The sequence below is a fragment of the Leopardus geoffroyi genome, chromosome A1, assembly GCF_018350155.1.
Source record: "Leopardus geoffroyi isolate Oge1 chromosome A1, O.geoffroyi_Oge1_pat1.0, whole genome shotgun sequence".
NCBI classification, from domain to species: domain Eukaryota; kingdom Metazoa; phylum Chordata; class Mammalia; order Carnivora; family Felidae; genus Leopardus; species Leopardus geoffroyi.
In genome coordinates, this window is record NC_059326.1 from 98526712 (window position 1) to 98549481 (window position 22770).

A 22770-nucleotide genomic window follows, 5' to 3' on the forward strand; every position below is an offset into this window, starting at 1 on the left:
CAGGCTCCATGATGTCAGGGCAGAGCCTGATGCAGGGCTCAAACTCACAAACCATGAGTTCATGACCTGAGCTAAAATCAAGAGTCAGATGCTCAACCCACTGAGCCACCCAGGCGCCCCCATCTTCAACATTTTTAAGACTCAGTCTTGACTAAATATTATGCATTTCCTCTCTACTTTTTCTTAAAATTAATGATTATATAAAATTGTCATTTTTGCCTAGTAAATTCACTGACACACTAGTCTCTCCTAAAGAGTTTACCTGTGGTGTTCTGTATGAGCATGTTTGTTCAATAAGTCATTATCAAAACTTTTTCCCTTGAAAGGTTAGACTAGTTATTTCAGCTAATTTAGAAGCTGTAAAATATTTCAACACATGTAAAATCGGTGAGGTGTATATTTTTTTTTTTAATTTTTTTTTCAACGTTTATTTATTTTTGGGACAGAGAGAGACAGAGCATGAACGGGGGAGGGGCAGAGAGAGAGGGAGACACAGAATCGGAAACAGGCTCCAGGCTCCGAGCCATCAGCCCAGAGCCCGATGCGGGGCTCGAACTCACGGACTGCGAGATCTTGACCTGGCTGAAGTCGGGCGCTTAACCGACTGCGCCACCCAGGCGCCCCTAGGTGTATATTTTTATAGATGAGAATTCTTTTTCACTTGCCTACAGCTTTTATTTGCATTTTGCAAATTTATCATAAATGTGCTGACAACAGAAAATAGCACTCAAGGTTCTGAGATAACTAGTTAAGTCATGTGGTTATCGGCTATATTTTGGAGAGAGTTCCACTAAAGTAAATAAAAAGGAAATTACTAGGCAAAAAAAGTGTCAATGGTATTAAACAAATTCAAGAAAAACCCTAGTTGCAAGACTACGGCACCAACAGCACTTTTAACTTTTGTCTTTGGCTCTGGAGCATTTATAGTCCTGCCATAGCCATTTGATCACCATCTGAGTTGGACGTTGCATTTGTACAAAACGCTTGTTAGGATTGTGTAAATGTGAAAAAATGCCAGAGAAACTATTGCCAAAGGACAAATGAATGTGTCATTCCTAAATGAAAATAGACAGAATAATTGATACGTTCGTCACATATTTGATTTTACTCTGACTTCCTTAAAGAGCCTTTTCTGCCTTTCCCTCTTGCTCTTTCGTATTGTTCATTTGACTATGTGATCTTGCTGCTTGGTCTTGGAGACATTTTTGGGAAAGAATCCAAGTGTTTTTTCTTCTCTGTTCCAGATGTTTTCAATACTGTGTGGCTGACATAAAGTCTAACAATAAAAGGATACTTTTTCACAAGAAGTAGTTTGTAAGTCACAGTAACTCATGGTACAAAGAGGGGAGGTTAAACAACCTTGTTGTAAAGGTAAAGAATCAGGTGCTAATCCACACAGAGCTCTGCCTGTCAGATGATTAGCACATTTGGGAACCAAAGTTAGGAAAGGAAACTTGAAACAAATAACCGGAATGAAGGATTAGATTTTGAAAGCTGTATGTACTAAGACATGATGTAAAGCAAACTGAACAAAAATGAATATTGTATTACCAAGATATGGTATTGGACAGTAAAATAGAAAACACAATATGAGTCTTTAGACTACAGAGAAATAAATGGTGTCCCCACTCTTTATTTCTATTTTAATTAAATCCATTTACCTTCAGACTAAAATGAATTTATTCAAATATCTATGTGAATGTACAGATTGCAGAAAAACAAAGAAGACCATAAGTGCTGTTAATAGTTTTCATATCCATCAAGACAGAGAACATTTGTGTAGATGGAGACATTTACACATATAATTATATACTGTATGCATATATATTACATAAATATCTCCATTGGATGTAAAGAAAATAAGGAATGTTTTCAACATTTTGAATGAAAAATATTAATGACAAGGATGAGATTTATTGGTATAAATAAATGTATAAGAATCATTTTATGTGGTGGTGTCTCCTGCTATAAATTCCCACTCCCCTGAAGATTTATATTGGATACCAATATAAATTGGTATTTATATTGGTATTTGTATTGGATACCAATATAAATATTGGAATGTATATTAATTGGATATTATTTATATTGGATACCAAACAACTTATAGCTACCAATGAATATGAAATGAAACTTATTATTCATGCAGTAGACCACTGAAGGACTTCCTAAGGGGAAGTGTAGAAATTCTGTAAGGGAGGAAACCAAGAGCAGAGCAGAGAGAGTACATGGGGTCCTTGTGGTGATTTGGGCATGAGTCTGGGGAAGGGCCCCTGTGCTGGGTGGGAGTGTTTGCAGGTGGGTTTGCCACTGACCTTATAGGATGTGTGGCACACAGGGACTCTCGTTGTGCTTGCCCTGTGTGGGGGCAGCAGGAAAGAGAGGTGGGAAACTAAAAGCTGTCAGGTCAGTCATAAAAAATGGTGTCCAGATGAATCAACTACATAAACATGGCTTTATTTCTGGGCTCTCCATTCCATTGATCTGTGTGTCTTTTTTTGTGCCAGTACCAATACTGTTTTGATTATTAGAGCTTTATAATGTATCTTGAAATCTGGAATTGTGACACCTCTAGCTTTGTGCTTCTTTCTTTCTCAAGATTGCTTTGATTATTAGGGGTCTATTGTGGTTTCATGCAAATTTTAGTGTAATTTGTTCTAGTTCTGTGAAAAATGCTGTTGGTGTTTTGACAGGCAGTGCACTGAATCTCTAGGTTGCTCTGTGGAGAGCAGAGCAGAATGTATAAACTTGTCCAATCACTATGCCGTGCCCCAGAAACAAATGTAACATCTTATGTGAACTATACATCAATTAAGAAAAATGGAGTCCAGTTCTTTATTACGAGAATAAATGGGGAACATATCATGTGATATTTTAGAAGTTTCAGTCAAGTGAGGAAGAGATGGGCTAAGCAAAACAAGGCTTTGAATTAGAGAAATACGTGTACAGCTCTGTCAGATGAGACTATTCTCTGTAGGGCTAAGAAGAACTTTGGCAAGCCTGGAGCGTTGCCTCTGGTAGAGACTTCTGTGGTAGCTCTGGGAATACTGAGAACAGGAGCTGGGCTGTGCTAAATTAAGGAGTATTTGTGAAGAATTTTAGAATGATTTAGTAAAGTTCCACATAATCGATGATTAGAGTGATAAGAACAGGAAAAGTGAAGATCACAAGTGAAGGTTTCTTTTCCTCAGAGAAACATCTGAAGGTAGAATTATGATATGCATTCTCTCTACTGGCTTACTAGGTTTAGCATTCCATTGGAATTTTGGGTTAAGAATATAATAAAAATCACCTTTAGTAGAACAGTATATTTAAAATCACTTAAGGAAAATAATACTTTCCTGACAAACAATGTTAACTACAAATATTTATGGTGTATACCCTGTATCATAATTGTGTTAGGTATTCTGATATGTATAAGGATTGATATTTTCAAAAGCATGATTATTTAACATGTAAAACATTTTTTTCCAGAAAAATAGGCTTTCCGTGGAAAAAAGTCCATAATATAAAACCTGATACTTTCCTATATGTTCTATTCAGTCAGTGTTTTTCTCCAGGATAAGGTACAAAACATTATGCTTCTTATCCCCCAAAATATTTGTTGCTGGTTTATTTAATGGGTGTAATGAAATGTTTCATAATTTTTACATATTCTTTATAGAAAAATTCAGATTTACTTTCTACCTATTGCAGTATGGGGACTCTTTTTATTCCTGATAAAACTGAAGAAGAGAAACATTAATTGAAATATCGTAGGCCCCTATTTTTAGACCAACAAATGGTCTTAGTCCCAGCAGCCTCTGAAGGGTGATGAGTAGTGTGTGCTTAAAAGGTAGAGATTTTCAGGGCACCTGGGTGGCTCAGTCGGTTAAGTGGCCGACTTCGGCTCAGGTCATGATCTTGCGGTCCGTGAGTTCAAGCCCTGCATCGGGCTCTGTGCTGATGGCTCAGAGCCTGGAGCCTGTTTCAGATTCTGTGTCTCCCTCTCTCTGACCCTCCCCAGTTCATGCTCTGTCTCTCTCTGTCTCAAAAATGAATACACATTAAAAAAAAAAAAGGTAGAGATTTTCTAGGCAATGTTTTCAGATAGTTTTTTTTTTTTCAAAATTAAGAAAAAAAAAATAGATGGCCTCTCCTCCTTCACAAAACAGAAAATGAATCATGCAGCAGTGACTTTGTTTGGGTAGTCTTCATACCTAAAACTCTAGGAATACAAAAAAGAGCTTACCTACAACCTGATTTAAAAATGAGCCAAAGGTCTTAAAAAGCACCTCATCTGAGAAGATATACAGATGGCATATAAGCATATAAAAAGATGGTCCACATCATATGTCATCAGGGAAATGGAAATTTTAAAAACCCTGAGATACCACTATATACCTATCACAATGGCCAAAAGCCAAAACACTGACAACACCAAATGGTGACGAGAAAGTGAAATAACAAGAACTCTCATTCATTGCTGGTGGGAATGCAAAATGGTACCACCACTTTGGAGGCAGTTTGCTGTGTTTTAGGTTTCTTTAAAACAAAATACTCTTATCATATAGTCTAGCAGTCATGTTCCTTGGTATTTACCCAAAGGAGTGAAAACTCATATCCACATCAAAACCTGCTCATGAATGTTGGTAGCAGCATTATTTATAATTGCCAATACTTGGAAGCAATGAAAATGTCCTTCAGTCAATGAATGGGTCATTTAACTGTGGTACTTCCAGACAATAGAATATTACTCAGCCCTGAAAAGAAGTGAAATATCAAGTTACGAAAAAAAAATGGAAGGACTTAAGTGCATATTACTTAGTTAAAGAAGCCAATTGGAAAAAGGCTACATACTGTATGATCCCAACAATATGACATTCTGGAAAAGTTAGGAAACTATGGAGAGAGTAAAAAGATCAGAGTTTGTCAGGGTTTGTGGGGAAGAGAGGAGTGACCAGGCAGAACACAGCAGTGGGACTACTTTGTATGATACTATCATAGTAGACACGTCATTATGCATTTTTTCCACTGCCACAGAATGTACAACATCACACATGAACCATTGTGTAAACCAGGGCGATCTGGTGTTGTGTCATTGTAGTTTCATCAGTTGGTGCATTTGGTACAACCAGAGGATGTTGACAATGTGCAGGCTATGCATGTGTGAGGCCCAGAGTGTATGGGAATTTCTGTAAATTTTGCCCAATTTTGCTGTGATCCACAACCTGCTATGAAAAATAAATTCTGGTTTGTTTTTTGTTTGTTTTTGTTTTTTGTTTTTTGTTTTGTTTTGTTTTTTTCTAAAAAAGGCAATGAATTTACCTTAGGTCATCGTACATAGTAAACATTTAATGGTAAGTTTTTATTCATATTAACTCTATTTTTATAATCACTGATGCAGTCTTCTGTTGACTATAAGATATGCAGTGAATTTATTTTTTTTTTTTAACGTTTATTTATTTTTGGGACAGAGAGAGACAGAGCATGAATGGGGGAGGGGCAGAGAGAGAGGGAGACACAGAATTGGAAACAGGCTCCAGGCTCTGAGCCATCAGCCCAGAGCCCGACGCAGGGCTCAAACTCACGGACCGCGAGATCATGACCTGAGCTGAAGTCGGATACAACCGACTGAGCCACCCAGGCGCCCCAATGCAGTGAATTTAAATTTCCTAATGTTCACTTAGCTCTGATGTTAAAGACGGGATAAGAAATAGGAAGAATTTCTGTACCATATGCCCTGCAAATCTATACATCCTAGTTCATTAACTTATTTGGACAAGACCTTGTCCTAATGTTATAATCCTCATTTGGGCAAGTTAGCTGTGCTTTTTCTCTGGTCATAAATTATATCCTGAATCACAGCCTTCTTTTAATTGAGGCCACTGGTAGCCAGGATGAATGGAACAAGAGAGATAGGTCACCATTAAATTATATGAGAAAAATATCTCAAAATATACTTCCATCAATTACTCAGCGCTGTCACCTCTGAAATCCCTGTTATTTTAAGTGATTGTTATATAAAGCAATTGAGTTCATCCTCCAAGGTGCTGTTACTTTATTAGATCAGTATATTCATTGTGTATATGAAAGATACATATTTCCTTATATTCTAGGCACAGTAGGTTATGATGGGCACCATCTAAAAATTATAATCTTCAAAGGCCATGTAGCACTGCCTGTAATATACTAAACAAAGGAAAAGTTTTACCCTTTTGTTTACCTTTCAGTTGATGAATAATTTAAATTTCCTTTTCTTTGTCCAGTCAGTACCAGATTGTTAGAATCTGAAATCCCTCATGTGATTTATCATTTGTTGAGGTACACAGTGCTTTTTATTTTTAAACACAAATCAAAACTTTAGAGAATTACAAATTACATTACACATACACATACACAACTTCTGTCAATTCTATCACAGTCAAAACACAGCCAGCTGCTTCTGAGATGATATCAAGTGGCAATTAAAATAGCACCAATAATGTTACACTATCGTTAGGTACAGAAAATATTTTATCTGGAAAAAGCAAGAAGTATATTTAGATGACTGGGATTTATGTTCCACATTAAAAGAACAGATGCCTTGAAAGATTAATCTTCGGTGCCATGATGTCTACTTGTACAGAACGTTGGACACGATGGGGCTTGTGTGGGCCAGATGCCTTCCTTGTCCAACTTGAGTCCTCTTAGCAGTGGCCTCCGAATACCTTCTGCAGACCATTAGTTCAGTAGAAAACTAATAGATATGCTGTCAAAAATGGCTGCTCTGGTCAAATGAGATTTGGAAACACCGTGTTAAGCTGCACATTTTTCTCTCCGGTGAACTGTCAAACTAATATACTTACATTCATTATGGATCTTTTAGAGAAAATGCATCAGTTCCCCCAAATTCTTTCACTGTAGAACCTATGCCAATATAGCCATTAACCATTAGATTAGATAAAATACACGTTTGGGACACAAGCAAATTGGGGAAGAAAAAATTATATCCATGTTTAGTATTTGTCTAATGCATCAAGGAAGTTAACACCAGGGAAAATCAGAATTTTGTTGGACTTGTATTTATTCCACAGCCTAATGTGCTTATTTTGGTATTCACAGTGGGTATGAACTTGAGTTCTTCAGTGCTTAAGGCCTGTAGTGGAATTGATTCAGCACAACTCTTTTTTTTTTTAATTTGTTTTAATGTTTATTTATTTTTGAGAGAGAGAGAGAGAGAGCATGAGAGGCAGAGGGTCAGAGAGAGAAAAAGACACAGAATCTGAAGCAGACTCCAGGCTCTGAGCTGTCATCACAGAGCCTGACGTGGGGCTCAAACTCACAGAGTGCAAGATCACGACCTGAGCCGAAGTCAGCGGCTCAATCGACTGAGCCACCCAGGTGCCCTTTTTTTTTTTTTTTTTTTAGGAGCCTCTTCTGGGGGAACGTTGCTTGGAAAACACTTAGAGAATTGCTCTTCTAAATCCAATTTGCCATATTTGTCATTCTTCTCATCTAAGGATACTGTAATACTTTGCCTTCTTCGAACCTTCTGGCACTACCAGTTTGCTTGGGATAACTCTGGGTCCGATGTGGTTGCCTTAGGGTTCTGTGCTTAAAGAAGGGCCCAGCTACCTCCCCAGATTACACCAGGGCCAAAGATCTATTTAGGAAACATGGTGGTCTTCTGCTTTGAGCATTGGAGGCAATGAAGCCAAGTGACCTGCATTAACCCAAATCTCCTCTCAGTGAGCTGACAAGGATCCTGCCTGGCACTAGAATTGACCCGTGGCGTTAGGAACAAACCAAGAAAAAAATGGCAAAGCAGATGGTTTATTTTTTAGCAGCCTCTTTCGGTGTTTTTCCCTCTTCTGTCATCCCCCAATCTGCCATGCTGTCTGGAACCCCTGGGTAGCCTACTTTCTTGTTCCGAGCCTTCCACTGCAACACAGCACTTCTCTGCTGCTTTGAAATGACCTGCCTGATGAGCCACTGTGTTTATGTGCTGTCTCTTCAAATATTTAACTAAATGACAGTGAGTGAGTTTTTTTTTTTTTTTTCTAATGGCTTTATCACATGAAAAGAAAAATAACTGGAACCGAGATGACATTACAGAAGGGAGAATCACAAAAGAACACAGAAAGTTAAAACCAAACTGCCTTCAGAGAGACATGATAAATACAAGTAGGGAAGTTTGCCCTGTAGAACCTACAAAAAGCTCAAAACCTAGAGGTAGCCATATCTACCAGGAACCACATGGAGCTAAAACCAAGGGCGTTGGTCAAAACCAGAGTTCTGTAGACCTTCATAGTTCATTACTATCTCTACCCCAGAAATCTAGAAGTTGGCATGCACTGTCCCTTCCCCACAGGTGAAAGGATTATTCTCTAGAGGAACTTTAAAGAGCTTCAGAGGGAAAATTCTTCCAGATATCCATAAATTAAATGGGGGTAATGAAAAGCCTGACTTATTTTATAAGTTGACTATAATGAAATCAGTCCTTCACAAACTTAAATGTGCATGTAAATCCCTCACATCTTACTACAATGTGGATGCTGATTCATTCATTCTGGGGTGTGGCCCAAGATTTTGCATTTCTAATACTTCTGCATTTCTGCCGATCGGTGAGCCATACTTCGAGTGACAAGGCACTGGATAACTAACTAACTGCATATGTGCTCAGAGTAATCAGTGATTGCTACATCAGTTTAAATATTGGTGGACAGAGGAGTTGCCAGCTATTTGAAGGAAGCTTCTACCTAAACAACAGAGACCCCAGACCAGATAGATACTAGGATGAAGAAGAAGAAAAAGGAACATCAAGAATCTGGAGAAGAGATTGTTATGTAGAGAAGAAAATACTTTTCAAAAGAGTGAAAAATATAAACCCCCTCTACGTATTGTCATAGAAATACAAAGGTTATGAAACTAGAACAAGAGTCTAGGGAGAAATGGAAATCAGCAAGGAAGAAAGGAATTCTAGAAATTTAAAATATATGATAAAAATATCATTAGAAGTGGTGGAAAATAAAACCAAACAAGTCTCCTGGAAAGCAGTGTGTGTACACACAGGCACACGCACACACACAGATGCACACATACAGATTCATGCATGCACATGTGCACACACACACTCACGCAGATGCACACACATGCAAATACACACACACACACGCACATACACACACACACACCAAAATATTGAAAGTAAGAAAGAATAGTTGAGAAATTAAGAATCAATCCAAGAGAGCTAACACCTGAAAAATGGTAGTTTTAGCAAAAAAAAAAATGGAAAGAAGGACATTACGAAAGAGAATTCTATAAGCAAAATAATTGGAACTGAAGGGATGAGTCTCCAGACCGGAAACGCTCACTGAATAAGAAGCACTTCAAGACACAGCAATAGGATGCACAGCAGGGATGCAAATTCAACCTTAGAATGTAAAAGATTATGTAATAATGTCATAAAAATCCAGATAAAATATTATTTCCAGCCTAGAATTCTATATCCAGATCAAACAGTAGTCACTTCTTATGAAGTATAAAGACATATTTAGATACCGTAACTAAATAACGTATCTGCTATCTATGCATTTGTAGAAAGTTTCCAGAGGATATGCTATTGTTAAATGATGTGTGAAACCAAGAAAGTAAAAAGACATGGGATCCAGGACAAAGGTAGCTCATTAAAGGATACTGACAAAGCTAATCCTCCAAGATCATGAGATTAAGAATCCCAAGTGGACACATGGGTGGCAAGTCCACCAAGCAACAGGTTGAATTAGATCCAAAGAATCAAGGACTCCAGATGATGGATCTCAAAGGGAGGAAATATAAGGAATGTAGTTGAATATGTAAAAACTAGTAATAGGTGCGGTGAATATTTCATACTTCTGAGAAAAGTATAAAAAGCACATTTTGGAAAAAAAGTGAAGTAGGTTCATGAATTTTAACAAATGTACCACTCAGGTGAGGGATATTGATAATGGGGGAGGCTGTGCATGTGTAGGGGAAAGCGGTAAATGGGAAATTTCTGTATTTTCCCCTCAGTTTTGCTTTGAACCTTCAACTATGCAAAAATAAATAGTCTTCACCTTAAAAAAAATGAATGAAAACTTTGGCAATTATTAATTCTAGGAAAAGACGATGAGAGATACAGGTTTGGAGAAATATTCATAATGAACATTTGTAGTGGTTTCAACTGTGAGCAGCACCTTTTGTAAAGTCAGTCATAATGTTGTCACTGACTAGTAGTTTTGCAAAAAACAAATCTGTAACAATGTAGGAGGAAGGTGGAGAGATTATATGGGTGAGTGGAGCATTTTCAAGTTAAAACATCATCCACTAGGGCCAGAAATAAATAGATCATTCATAAGATCAATGAATCAAGAAATAACAGCATAAGCCTATTAATTAGAAATACAGAAATAAATACCATAAACAATAGATAGAAGAGTTGCTGGTTGTTAACTCCAGGAAGCAGAACTAATGGTTGAGAAGTTAGAAGGAAACTTTATTTTTCGATACAAGACTTTTAGAGGTATTTTTTAAAACTATATGCATTCATTACTATGATAATGTAATTTAAAAATAAACAAATAAAGCAGTAAGGTCCCCCTCTTTCTTTCTTTCTTTCTCTTTCTTTCTTTCTTTCTCTCTTTCTTTCTTTCTTTCTTCCTTCCTTCCTTCCTTCCTTCCTTCCTTCCTTTCTTTCTTTCTTTCTTTCTTTCTCTCTTTCTTTCTTTCTTTTTCAATTTAGAGAAAGAGCATGAGCAAGGGAGAGGGTCAGAGGGAGGGAGAGAGAGAATCTCAAGCATGCTCCACGCTGAGCATGGAGCCCTACGTGGGGCTTGATCAAGCAACCCTGGGATCATAACCTGAGCTGAAATCAAGAGTCAGACACTCAATTGACTAAGCCACTCAGGTGCCCCAAGGACCTCTGTATTTCTGCTCTGATGAAGGTGGAGACTTCAATGGGTTTGGTTAGAAGGGAGCCACCATTTCTTGGACATACTTGCCAGAAGTTATCTGGGTGCAGGATGATAAATGCTGACAGACTTGCCCTCCAAGGAGAACATAGCCCTCTGATTGGTGGCTACAGGGAGAGGAGCTCTGTTCTTGTCTGTGCCCAAATGCAATGGAGTTCCCCTTTTTTTCTCCCTGAGTTGGGAGGGAGGATGGAAGTTCAAATAGTAGCTCATTTTTCTTACAAAGTGTAGTATATTTTAAGAAATCTTTCTTCTTTTTTTTGGTATTTATTCATTTATTATTTTTCAAATATAATTTATTGTCAAGTTAGCTAACATACATTGTATAGAGTGTGCTCTTGATTTTGGGAATAAATTCCCATGATTCATCGCTTACATACATCACCCAGTGCTCATCCCAACAAGTGCCCTCTTCAATGCCCATCACCCATCTTCCCCTTCCCCCCCCCATCCACCCTCAGTTTGTTCTCTGTATCTAAGAGTCTCTTAAGGTTTGCCTCCCTCTCTGTTTGAAACTATTTTTTCCCCTTCCTTTCCCCCATGGTCTTCTATTAAGTTTCTCAAGTTCTACATATGAGTGAAATCATATATCTGTCTTTCTCTGACTGACTTATTTCACTTAGCACAATACCCTCCAGTTCCATCCATATTGCTCCAAATGGCAGGATTTAATTCTTTCTCATTGCCAAGTAGTATATCATTGTATATATAAACCACATCTTCTTTATCTGTTCATCAGTTGATGGACATTTAGGCTCTTTCCATAATTTGGCTATTGTTGAAAGCACTGCTCTAAACTTTGGGGTAAATGTGCCCCCATGAATCAGCACTTCTGTATCACTTGGATAAATTCCTAGTAGTGATATTTCTGGGTCATAGGGTAGTTCTGTTTGTAATTTTTTGAAGAACCTCCACATTGTTTTCCAGAGCGGCTGCACCAGTTTGCATTCCCACCAACAGTGCAAGAGGGTTTCCATTTCTCCACATCCTTGCCAGCATCTATAGTCTCCTGATTTGTTCATTCTAGCCTCTCTGACTGGCGTGAGGTGGTATCTCATTGTGGTTTTGATTTGTATTTCCCTGATGAGGAGTGATGTTGAGCATCTTTTCATGTGCCTTTTGGACATCTGGATGTCTTCTTTGGAAGAGTGTCTATTCATGTCTTTTGCTCATTTCTTCACTGGATTTTTTGGGTGTTGAGTTTGGTAAGTTCTTTGTAGATTTTGGAAACTAACCCTTTATCCAATATGTCATTTGCAAATATCAACAAAGCTAAAAGGAAACCTTTCTTCTTTCATATGCTTTTAGAACAATTTCTCGACTTCCAAGGTTGTTTTTTAAAAATAATTTTCAGGGGCACCTGAAAATTTCAGGGTGGCGCAGTCGGTTAAGCGTCCGTCTTCAGCCAGGTCACGATTTCGTGGTCCGTGAGTTCGAGCCCCGCGTCAGGCTCTGGGCTGATGGCTCAGAGCCTGGAGCCTGTTTCCGATTCTGTGTCTCCCTCTCTCTCTGCCCCTCCCCCATTCATGCTCTGTCTCTCTCTGTCCCAAAAATAAATAAACGTTGAAAAAAAAATTTTTTTTAAATAATAATTTTCACCAGTTTCAATGGGGAGCAGGTCTGTAGAACTCCTCAGGCTGTTCTATCAGAAATGGTTCTCTAACCAGCTGTGATTTTATATCAGCAACTCTAGTTCTCTTTTCTTTTCTTTAAAAATGATAACAATAGAGTCTAATTTAAAAGGTTTCTGTCAGTGTTAAAAATAAAATGGTTTTTTTTAGTGTAAAGTCTGCATATAAAGTACTTATTTAACATAATATTTATCTTATGGAATGCATTTTTTCAAATAATTGTTTTTATCTCTAGTCAATATGATCATGTGTTTTGCACTCATTCATTCACTCAAATATTCCTTGAGTAGAGCTATATATGCTATTCCAGATGGTAGGAATTTTGAGCAAATCGAAGGAGATGACTTCATAGAGCTCATAATCTAAGGGAGGAGATAACTAAGTAAACAAATTAATATATAAAATATCCTGAAGTCCTAAGCATTATATAGAACAATGAAACAGGTTAAGTAACTAGAAAGTGTTGACACTACCAGATATAGGCAGTTCCAAGTACTCTTTTTTTCTCCATTAAAATGTCAAGCTAATCTAAAATTTACGAATTTTGGCATCTGAATGCCTTTTGACTTTTGACCAAAGTCTTTTGTCAATTCCTGATTCTCAGTCTTGGACTTAGAAAATATAAAAATACACACATACATGGGGAGTCTGGGTGGCTCAGTAAGTTAAACATCCAACTTCGGCTCAGGTCATGATCTCGCGGTTTGTGGGTTCAAGCCCTGCATCAGGCTCTGTGCTAACAGGTCAGAGCCTGGAGTCTGCTTCAGATTCTATGTCTCCTTCTCTCTCTGCCCTGCCTTGGCTCATGCTCTGTCTCTGTTCCTCAATAATAAATAAATGTTAAACACACACACACACACACACATAATGCTTAGTATAATAACTGTTAGACATTACTTCTACTCTTACAAATTCAAACCTGCTTAAGAGTGGTGGACACAGGCTAGTAGGCTCTTTTGGTCACTTCTAATTCTGTACTTGTATGACATAAAGACATCCTATATATATGAACAGAAATTCAGAGAGCGAGGGTGAGGGAGAGACATTACACTAAAGATCCTATAAATCCTATAAAATACTACTGGAGTTAATAGTATTGTAGATGTTAGAATTTATTATTCTAGTAAAAACTTTTAAAAAGAGAAGGAAATATAAAATGTAATATAAATTACTACTTAAGAGAACTAATTACTAAATTGGTTTCTCTGCGTTAATACAATCTCAAAGGAGACAATATCTCTTGGACTATTCATTCTAAACCACAAACACAGAGATTCTCTTAGTATCCAACATTATCAGAGGGTTGCAGTTATTATTAAGATATGTCCTAATCTCAAGGAGTTTGTTTTATAGTTGAATGAATAAAAAATACAGAAAAAACTATGTAAAGTTCATATCCCCAGGCCAACAGCACAGGCATAGTGTTAAGACAGAGTAAGGACCATAGCAGTTCTAATGCCTAAACTGTTGCACATGCTTCCATCTCATAAGAAGGTGGGTGACTTAAGGGGCAAGGATGATTTGTTGGATGTCTCCTACAGTCTTGTCTTACTCCTGATTGCCCTGATAGCTCTCCGAGAATGAGGTGTTGCTGGAATAGTCCACGATCTGCTGTTCTGACTACTAATTCCCCTGTGCATCAGTGGGATTGGGCGATGGGGAAGGGATGCTGCTCCAGGCAACCTTCCCTTGCCTTAGGCAGGAAGTTGTATGCTGAGAACTTGGGCAGAGAAAGTTGGCAAGTTTTTGTGTTACTGGAAAAAACTAGGGAGTTTCGTTGCAAGGCTGCCGTTCCCTCTGAGACAGCTGCTGTGTTCCACAAAGCCATTACCATCATCACAGCTGGCTACCGTCATGCATTGCCCTTTTGTTGCAACAGGCCCCTGACAAGTGCTCTTTTCACTGCTTGAAATAGCATATTTTCTTCTCTCTGTACAGCTTCAGGAAGTTCTGGGCTGCGGGTTCCAATCTTACCTCTAATTCTTGAGAAATTATCAACCTTGTTGCCCCTTCAGTTGCTGGCCATGGCTCACCTAAAATATCCATGCTCTCTCCCTTGTCTCGAATTTTCTTAGAAGTATATCCATTAAACACCCAAATTACTCTTTTGGAGTCTCACCTCTCCCTTGGGCAACTTTCAGTTCTAATCAACCAATCCCTTTCCCCAGTGCTACCAATAGACTTAATTTGAGAGGTTAAGAAAGGACAGAATTGATCTGGAATACATTTGGAAAGCACAAACGGCAGAATTTAGTGATCAATTGGATATGGGTAATGGGAGATTGGAAGGAGCTTCCTGGATGCTTGTATAGACCAGTGGTAGAACACAAATGATAGGACTTCAAGAAGGTGGGGAGCCAAAGAGTCAACAGGCTTCACTCAAACCCAAGATTATATTTGGAAACTCATGGCATCTGTCCAGCTTCCAAAGGGCAGGGTACAAGTAGAAAGAAATTTGAACAGGACATTGGCAGAAAGGAAGAAATCATAGGCAGTAAGAAAGATGACAATTGCTTTGATCAGCCCTGTCAGTTCATGCCACCCTAGACCTATGCCAGAGCTTTCCCTTAAGTGATAATAATCAAGAGTCCAGGCCGGGAGAGTCATCTTATGTTGATGTGGAAGTCTTACTTGGTAATAGGCCCATGGCGCCTCTCTCTAGAAAGGCTGAAGTAACATATAGAATGGAAATGAGAAGGTGGGAGCTATAGAAGTTGGAGATATGTGATCTGAGAATGAGGACATGAAGTTTAACATTTCAGAGATGGGGCTTCTCTGGATTGTGTACAGACTGGCCTGGAGGTAACGGACACTGGAAATACAGGACATCAAGGAATTGGGAGTCTAATATATTGATTGGGTAGGGCATTCTCATGGGGGTTTGTATTAAACAGAAAGAAATAGCCAAGAACTATGAATAAAACAGGTGATTCAAAAATGCCAGTGGTAAGTAGGGTAAGTGGAGTGCAGTAAATTATGGTGAGGATAGAAAGAATGTGATATTCGACCCCCCAGCCCTGTCTGGTAGAACTGTCCGCGGTGCTCTGTGTCTGTACTAATCAAATAATCGCCAGCAACCACATGTGATATTGAGCACTTGAGTAGGACTAGTTTAACTGGGGAACTAAATTTTTAATGCTGTTTAATTTAGTTTTAACTAAGCTTAATTTACATGACCACATTAGGCTAATGGCTATCATGGGGCATTGCAGTAGCACAGATTTGGAAAAACAATGAATTGAAACTGTAAGGGCAAGGTAGTATATTGCTGATCTCACCGCCAAACTGGAGCACAGAATACAAGTGAAACCACAGTGTCCTCTGTCTTTCCAGGCATCTTACTATCTCTCCTACTCCTTTAGGGTGTAGAGACCAAAAGAGAAAGTCATGTTTGGGGAGCAGAGAGTAATATGTTGTGGATAATTATAAGCTCTAGTTAACTAGGTGCTGTTGATAAATATGTGTTATTATAATCTTTCTATATGCTAATTTTTTCTGCAAGAGTGTCTTTTAAGTTTCTATATGTACAGCAGCAGTTCACAAAGCTTGGTCCATGAAAGTGGGGTGTGGGGGGAGTCCCAGGATCCTCTAAGGGTGTCTAGGTTATCAAGACCACATCCAAAATACACTGTGACACCATTTGTCTTTCTTCACTGTGCTAACGTTTGCAATAATATTACAAAAGATTTTATAAAATGGTAGATAAACTTGGTACCAATCAAAGCATTGGCACCAAACTGTATTTTTCACTATCAGGCACTTGAAATTGAGAGAGAGGGAGAGAGAAAGAGAGAGAGAGAGAGAGAGAGAGAAATTTTACTTAGCACTTTCTTTAATGAAGCACTAAGGTTATTATTTTTATTAAATCATTACTCCTCAGAGCACCTGGGTGGCTCAGTCAGTTAAGCATCCAACTTCAACTCAAGTTATGATCTCAAGGTTTGTGAGTTCGAGCCCCATGTCAGGCTTTCTGCTGACAGCTCAGAGCCTGGAGCTTGCTTCAGATTCTGTATCTTCCTGTCTCTCTGCCCCTCTCCCACTCATGCTCTGTATCTCTCTCTCTCTCTCAAAAATAAATAAACATTAATAAGCAAGCAAACAAATAAATAAATAAATCATGACTCCTCTTGATTCAACTTTTAAATAGTCTCTGTGGCTATAAGGGAAGTACACATAAAGCATTTATTCTGGACACTGAAATACAATGGTTTTCCCCAAAACATGGTGCAGTTCTGTAATTTTGAGGTGAACTGGCCACGCTTTTCAATGAAAATGCATTTGAAAGAATAACTGAAAGTTAACATTTTTCGGAATTGGGTATTTAGCAGACATACTCTGAAAAATGAGCAAACTGAGCTTCTCATTTCAAGAAAAAGAACTAATAGTGTGTGTTACCAATGCTAAAATTTGAAATTTGACATAACTATTGGAATTCTCAAATGTTTTTTTGTTCCAAATTTTATTTAAATTCAGGTTATTAACATACACTGTGGTATTGGTTTCAAGAGTAGAGTTTTGTGATTCATCACTTACAGATAACACCCAGGGCTCATCCCAGCAAGTGCCCTCCTTAGTGCCCATCACCCATTTAACCCATCCCTCACCCACCTCCCCTCCAGCAATCCTCAGTTTGTTGTCAGTAGTTAAGAGTTTCTTATGGTTTGCCTCCCTCTCTGTTTTTATCTTATTTTATTTTTCCTTCCCTTCCCCTATTGTTCATATGTTTTGTGTCTTAAATTCTACACGAGTGAAATCATATGGTATTTGTCTTTCTCTGACTGTGGGAAATTCTGAGAAATTTTTATTTGCCACTGTAGGCTTGAGCATTTTTCAATGCTTAAAGAAATTCTGATAATGACTGGGATTTTTTTTTACAATGTATAATGGAAGGTGTCAAAAATGGAAAGTTCTGCATAAGTCTAGAATATTTTCAAATGACCAGTGTATAGTGTTTCATGGTAATTATCAAAGTGCAAGACAAGCCAGTGGCTTTTAATGAAACAGAGTAAGAATAATTCATTGATGTGGTTTCAGATTGCACATTACAACTAACTTGTAAGAGTTTACCACTTGTTGAGTGTTACTGTAATATTAAAGAACGATATCCTCAATTATGTGATAGGGCTATTAAAATTATCTTTTCTTGGGGACCCTGGGTAGCTCAGTTACTTGAGCATCTGACTTTGGCTCAGGTCATGATCTCAAGGTTTGTGGGTTTGAGCCCCACATTGGGCTTTGTGCTGACAGCTCAGAGCCTGGAGCCTGCTTTGGATTCTGTGTCTCTTGCTGTCTCTGCCCCTTCCCCACTCACGCTCTGTCTCTCTCTCTCTCTCTAAAAATTAAACATTAAAAAAATTAAAAATAAAATAAAATTATCTTTTCTTGTTTGAATATACATTTGTGAGGCAGGATTTTCTTCACATACTTCAATCAAAACAACATTCTGCAACCGACTTAATGCAGAGCAGATACAAAAGCCAACAACATTCTATTAAGTCAGAGATGAGATTTGCAACATTCTAAAACAATGATATTCTGACTTTTTAAAATTTGGCTGTTTTCTGTAAAGTGTACTTTTATGTGAACATCTAATGGGTTTTTATTATTTGAAAATTAATTTAAAAGTATAGTACTAAAATACTTAGAGATAAAACTCACGTGAACAAAAGCTCCTCAGGGTCCTCACTTACTTTTTAAGAGCATAAAGTGGTCCTGAGATTAAAAAAAAAAAAAAAAAAAAAAAAAAAAGTTTGAGAAATGCTGACCTCGAAAAATCTCATTGATTCTTATAGAACCTAGCTCAAACCTCAGTCTTAAAAACCTTTTCTCTAGCTCCCCAGTCACCCTCTCCCTATTCTGTGTTTGTATAATCTTTGTATGATACATGCATAGAATACATGCCTTTCCGTGTGTATATTTTATGTATGAAAGAAACAAAGACAGACAAACAAACTCCTACACAGGTAGAATCAGGTAAAACTTTTTGTATCAAGTACAGACAATGGTACATGTGTGGGCAAAGACAAAAGAGCCAGTGGATAGGGAGAAGAAAAATTAAAAGAAAAACATAGGATAATGAAGCAAGAGCATTTGCTTGATTTTTTTAAAATACTGTTTGTGACAAAGAGCCAAGGTAAAAGAATTCACCTTACAGAGCAGGAGCTATGTTTTTCTATCTATACTGAGAGAGTTTAGAAGTGATAAAAATTTAGTATTGGTGAAATGACAACTAAGAAGGATGAGAGAGATCACGTTGAATGGCCTCATCCTTTCAAAAAAAAAAAAAAAAAAAGGAAGCTCCCCCATTTACTAAAAGAAAAATAGAAAGGGGAACTTAGAATCATGGCCACACGATCATCCTAGCTTGGAAACCAACAGAGATGAAATAAAAAATTTTACAGCATGTTAGAGGGAGTGTGGCCAAGGTTAGTGACTTCAGATGTTTGTTAATACCTCCCCGACCCTTCCCTAACTTTCTCTTGGGAAGTAGGACAGAGAAAGCTACTGAGAGTCAAAGTTAAGTTCAGAACCAACAGAGATAAAGCCATGCAAAGGGAACTAGTGAGCGCCCTGGACAACCATGGAACTGTCAGCTATGAAGGAGTTTTAAAGAGGGGTTGGTGCGTTGGCTTTATTTGGCACATTTGGCTGTCCTGTGTTGTTGCATTTTACATTTGGCTATATACAATAAGCATAAGGCAAATTATATAAATAACTTACTCTGGCAAATAATTGGTGTGTCTTATAATTTTTGATGTCTAGCTAATGTCTAATTTAATTAAGAATAATGAGCAACTTTACTAATTATGACCCTAATTATAATTCTTTTATGGGGATAAGGAGTCCTTAGGGTAAAACAAACCCTATGCTTTAGCTCTAAGAAAATGGTGTTTCAGGCTGGCACACTGTGGAATCTCTTTCAACAGCAATCACCCTTACGTGGCATTGGTGAGGGTAACAGAGCTAATGTAAATAACTTAAAGTCTTTTATAACAGTTATAAACTAGATCTCATAAATTAAGCACCATATTGTTTTTGCTTCTTTTGGAAATTGACCAGTGTTGGGTTTCCATCTTGTTACTCAAAAAGGAGTTAACATACAGGGTTATGTATGTCCACCAAAACAGACTTTTGATTCCTCTTCTAATTAGCTGTTAAACCTCCCGTGAGCATTCCTTGACTCCCAAGGCTAGCTAGATGCCTTTCTCCTGAGCTCCCATAACATACTACGTCGACCTCCTTCTTGTATCTTATGCTATTATAAGCAGACATTCACTTTTCTGCATCTCTCGGGCAAAAAAAAAACTTCCTAAAGTTTCCTAAAAAAATACCAAGATGTGTATTTTATTTATTATGTCACCATCAGGGCTAGACACAGTACCTGGGAAATACTAAATAATTTGCAAATATTTTTCATCAAACTGAACACACAAAAATATAAGAAAGGACTAAAATGAGTCTCAATAGCTTTCACCTAAGGTGGTCTTTCCAAGCTAAATAAAAGGCAAGGTGACATGTAGGGACAGGTTTCAATGCTTCTATTTGCAGATGCAAACCCTATAGTTCTTTAGTGAGGCTGCAGGAGGTTTTGAATGAAGTATCACAGAGACAGCTAGTATATCAATGTTCCTTTATTATTTAAGCATTTGAGGTCACGTGTTATCTAACATACAGTCATATTTTTTGCTGAAATATTTGAAATGCTGTGCGTCACCTTCATCCTAAATGGGGACACTACTAGCCAGAGAATCTCTAAAACCATAGTTTTATAGGTAATATTTATAGGTAATTTTATTTTTTTAAGTTCATTTATTTATTTTGAGAGAGAGAGAGCAGGGGAGGAGCAGAGAAAGAGGAAGAGAGAGAATCCCAAGCAGTCTATGTACTGTCAGCACAGAACTGGATGCTGGGCTCTGTCCCACAAACCGTGAGATCATGACCTGAGCCGAAATCAATAGTCAGTCGCTTAACTGACTGAGCTACCCAGGTGCCCCTATAGGTAATTTTAAATGATGCTTTTGAATATACATTACATGCTGTTAACACATTATTCACTGGTTATAGTAGAATATACATAATAGAGGAATTCTCCTTCCCTTCCCCACTGCCCAGCCATATGGCTCAATACACTCAAGGCAAGCAATGATAAAAAATTTTATAGATCATTTGTAAACTGGGAAATTAAGTTAGGTAGAATATACTTTTAAAATATATTCTCTCTTCTCACCTTTCCCTCATAGTGCATACACCTGGTCCAAGCTGTGTCACATTTTAGATCTTGTTTGAAAAGTCTCGTACTTAGCAAGACCTTTCCCAACTTGTCATTTTGGCTTACTCTCTTTTATTATTTGATCCCATAATATCATAGAATTTATCTTTACAATATGTATCATACCCACAGGTTAGTATACAATGTCTATCTTTTCTTTTTTTTTTTTTAATTTTTTTACTATTTATTTATTTTTGAGAGAGAGAGAGAGAGAGAGAGAGAAAGACAGAGCATGAGCAAGGGAGGGGCAAAAGAGAGGGAGACACAGAATCCGAAGCAGGCTCTAAGGCTCTGATCTGCCAGCACAGAGCATGATGTAGGGCTTGACCCCACAAACTATGAGATCATGACCTGACCTGAAGTCACACACTTAACCAACTGAACCCCCGGGCGCCCCAATATCTGTCTTTTATATTGGACTATAGTTTTCATAAAAGATGGGGAAAAATGTGTACCTTACTTTCAGGTGTGCTCTTACCATTACACCTCCTTACACCAGTTTGATATGTAATAAAGTCTTGGTGAATGAATGTGAAATGAGTAAGTGTGGGTTAATCTATAAGTCCAATCCAAAAAAGTGAAACAGTACTGGGTCTTTCAAAAAAAGAGAATAAAATTCAAGGAACTGTTAACATAGTGATAGAGTTGCAGGTGAATCATTCAGGGATCATGAAGCAAACCAAAGATTAATAACAGCCGGAAACATGTCTTGGCTGAGAGCAGATGGCACAGAGGGAGGAGGCAGTGATATCAGATTCAAAAGTTAAGCTATATAAGGGGATCTAGAACCATGGCCTGCAGTGGTTGGGGCCGAGAGGTATGGGCTGTTCTGCATGAGCTGAGGAAACCCAACCATTGCCAAAGACATTGCCACAGTGTCTAACCATCCCATAGGAGAGGAAAAAAGACTCCACTTTCTCTTGTTTTCACCTTCTTGTTTTCACCTCTGCCTAAATCAACTGAGGAGCCATTTGACAAGAGGCAGAAAAATGGTGCTCCCTGTGTTGTAGAACAGAGTTAGGGGGAGAAGTATAGAAAAAGGGTTTAATTAGGTAACAAAATTACCCAGGACAAATGACCCTAAACTGCCTGGCTGACTGATTTCCAACAGAGCCAGCTTGTGGCCAGTAGGACACAGAATACTTCACTGTAGATGAATTCAGTATAGATGTCTTTCCTGGCATTATTTATTTCAAGGGAACAAGGAGAAAAAGACTTCTCTTTGAAAATGAAAGTGTTACATGGGCATTACATGTCTACCTACTCATAAGATGGCATGGTGTATGGGAAAATATATACTAAATAATTAATAAAATGGACTATATCCTTACACAAAAGAGAATCATGGTAAGAATAATCATTTCTGATGTGTAGAGTTTGTAAGGCTTCTAGAAACAAAAAAATAGAATAGCAAAAGTATTTTAATTCTTAGTGGGAAACATTTATAGCTTCTGTGATGTAAAAATGTGTGGGCATAAAAGATCCTATGTTTTTTTGACATCAACTTTATGATCCAAGTAATAGATTTTAGCCATCAGAGAAAACATTCCAGACCCTTTTTTCATTGTTTCATTATTAAAGAGCTGGAAAGAAAATGAGAAAAATAGTTTGTCAATTACATAAATTTAGGGTGTTTTTAATAAGTAGTCTCTGTCTCTAGAATAAAAGAAAATATTGTTGGGGTAAGAAAGTTGGACCCCAACTATTGGTGAAAAAATTATGTGTCTGTGTGTCTGTAATATTGGCAGAAAGTATCCAGGGAAAGAAGCAAAAATCACAGATGATGACTTATTATTTTCTCCTGGTAGAACCTCCTATGGAAAAAAAAAGTAATGCAAGACAAGTAAATTATTTGAACTTACATTACACAGGTAATCGAGTAGTGTACTTTAAATTTCTGGGCACCTGATGCAAGCTCACT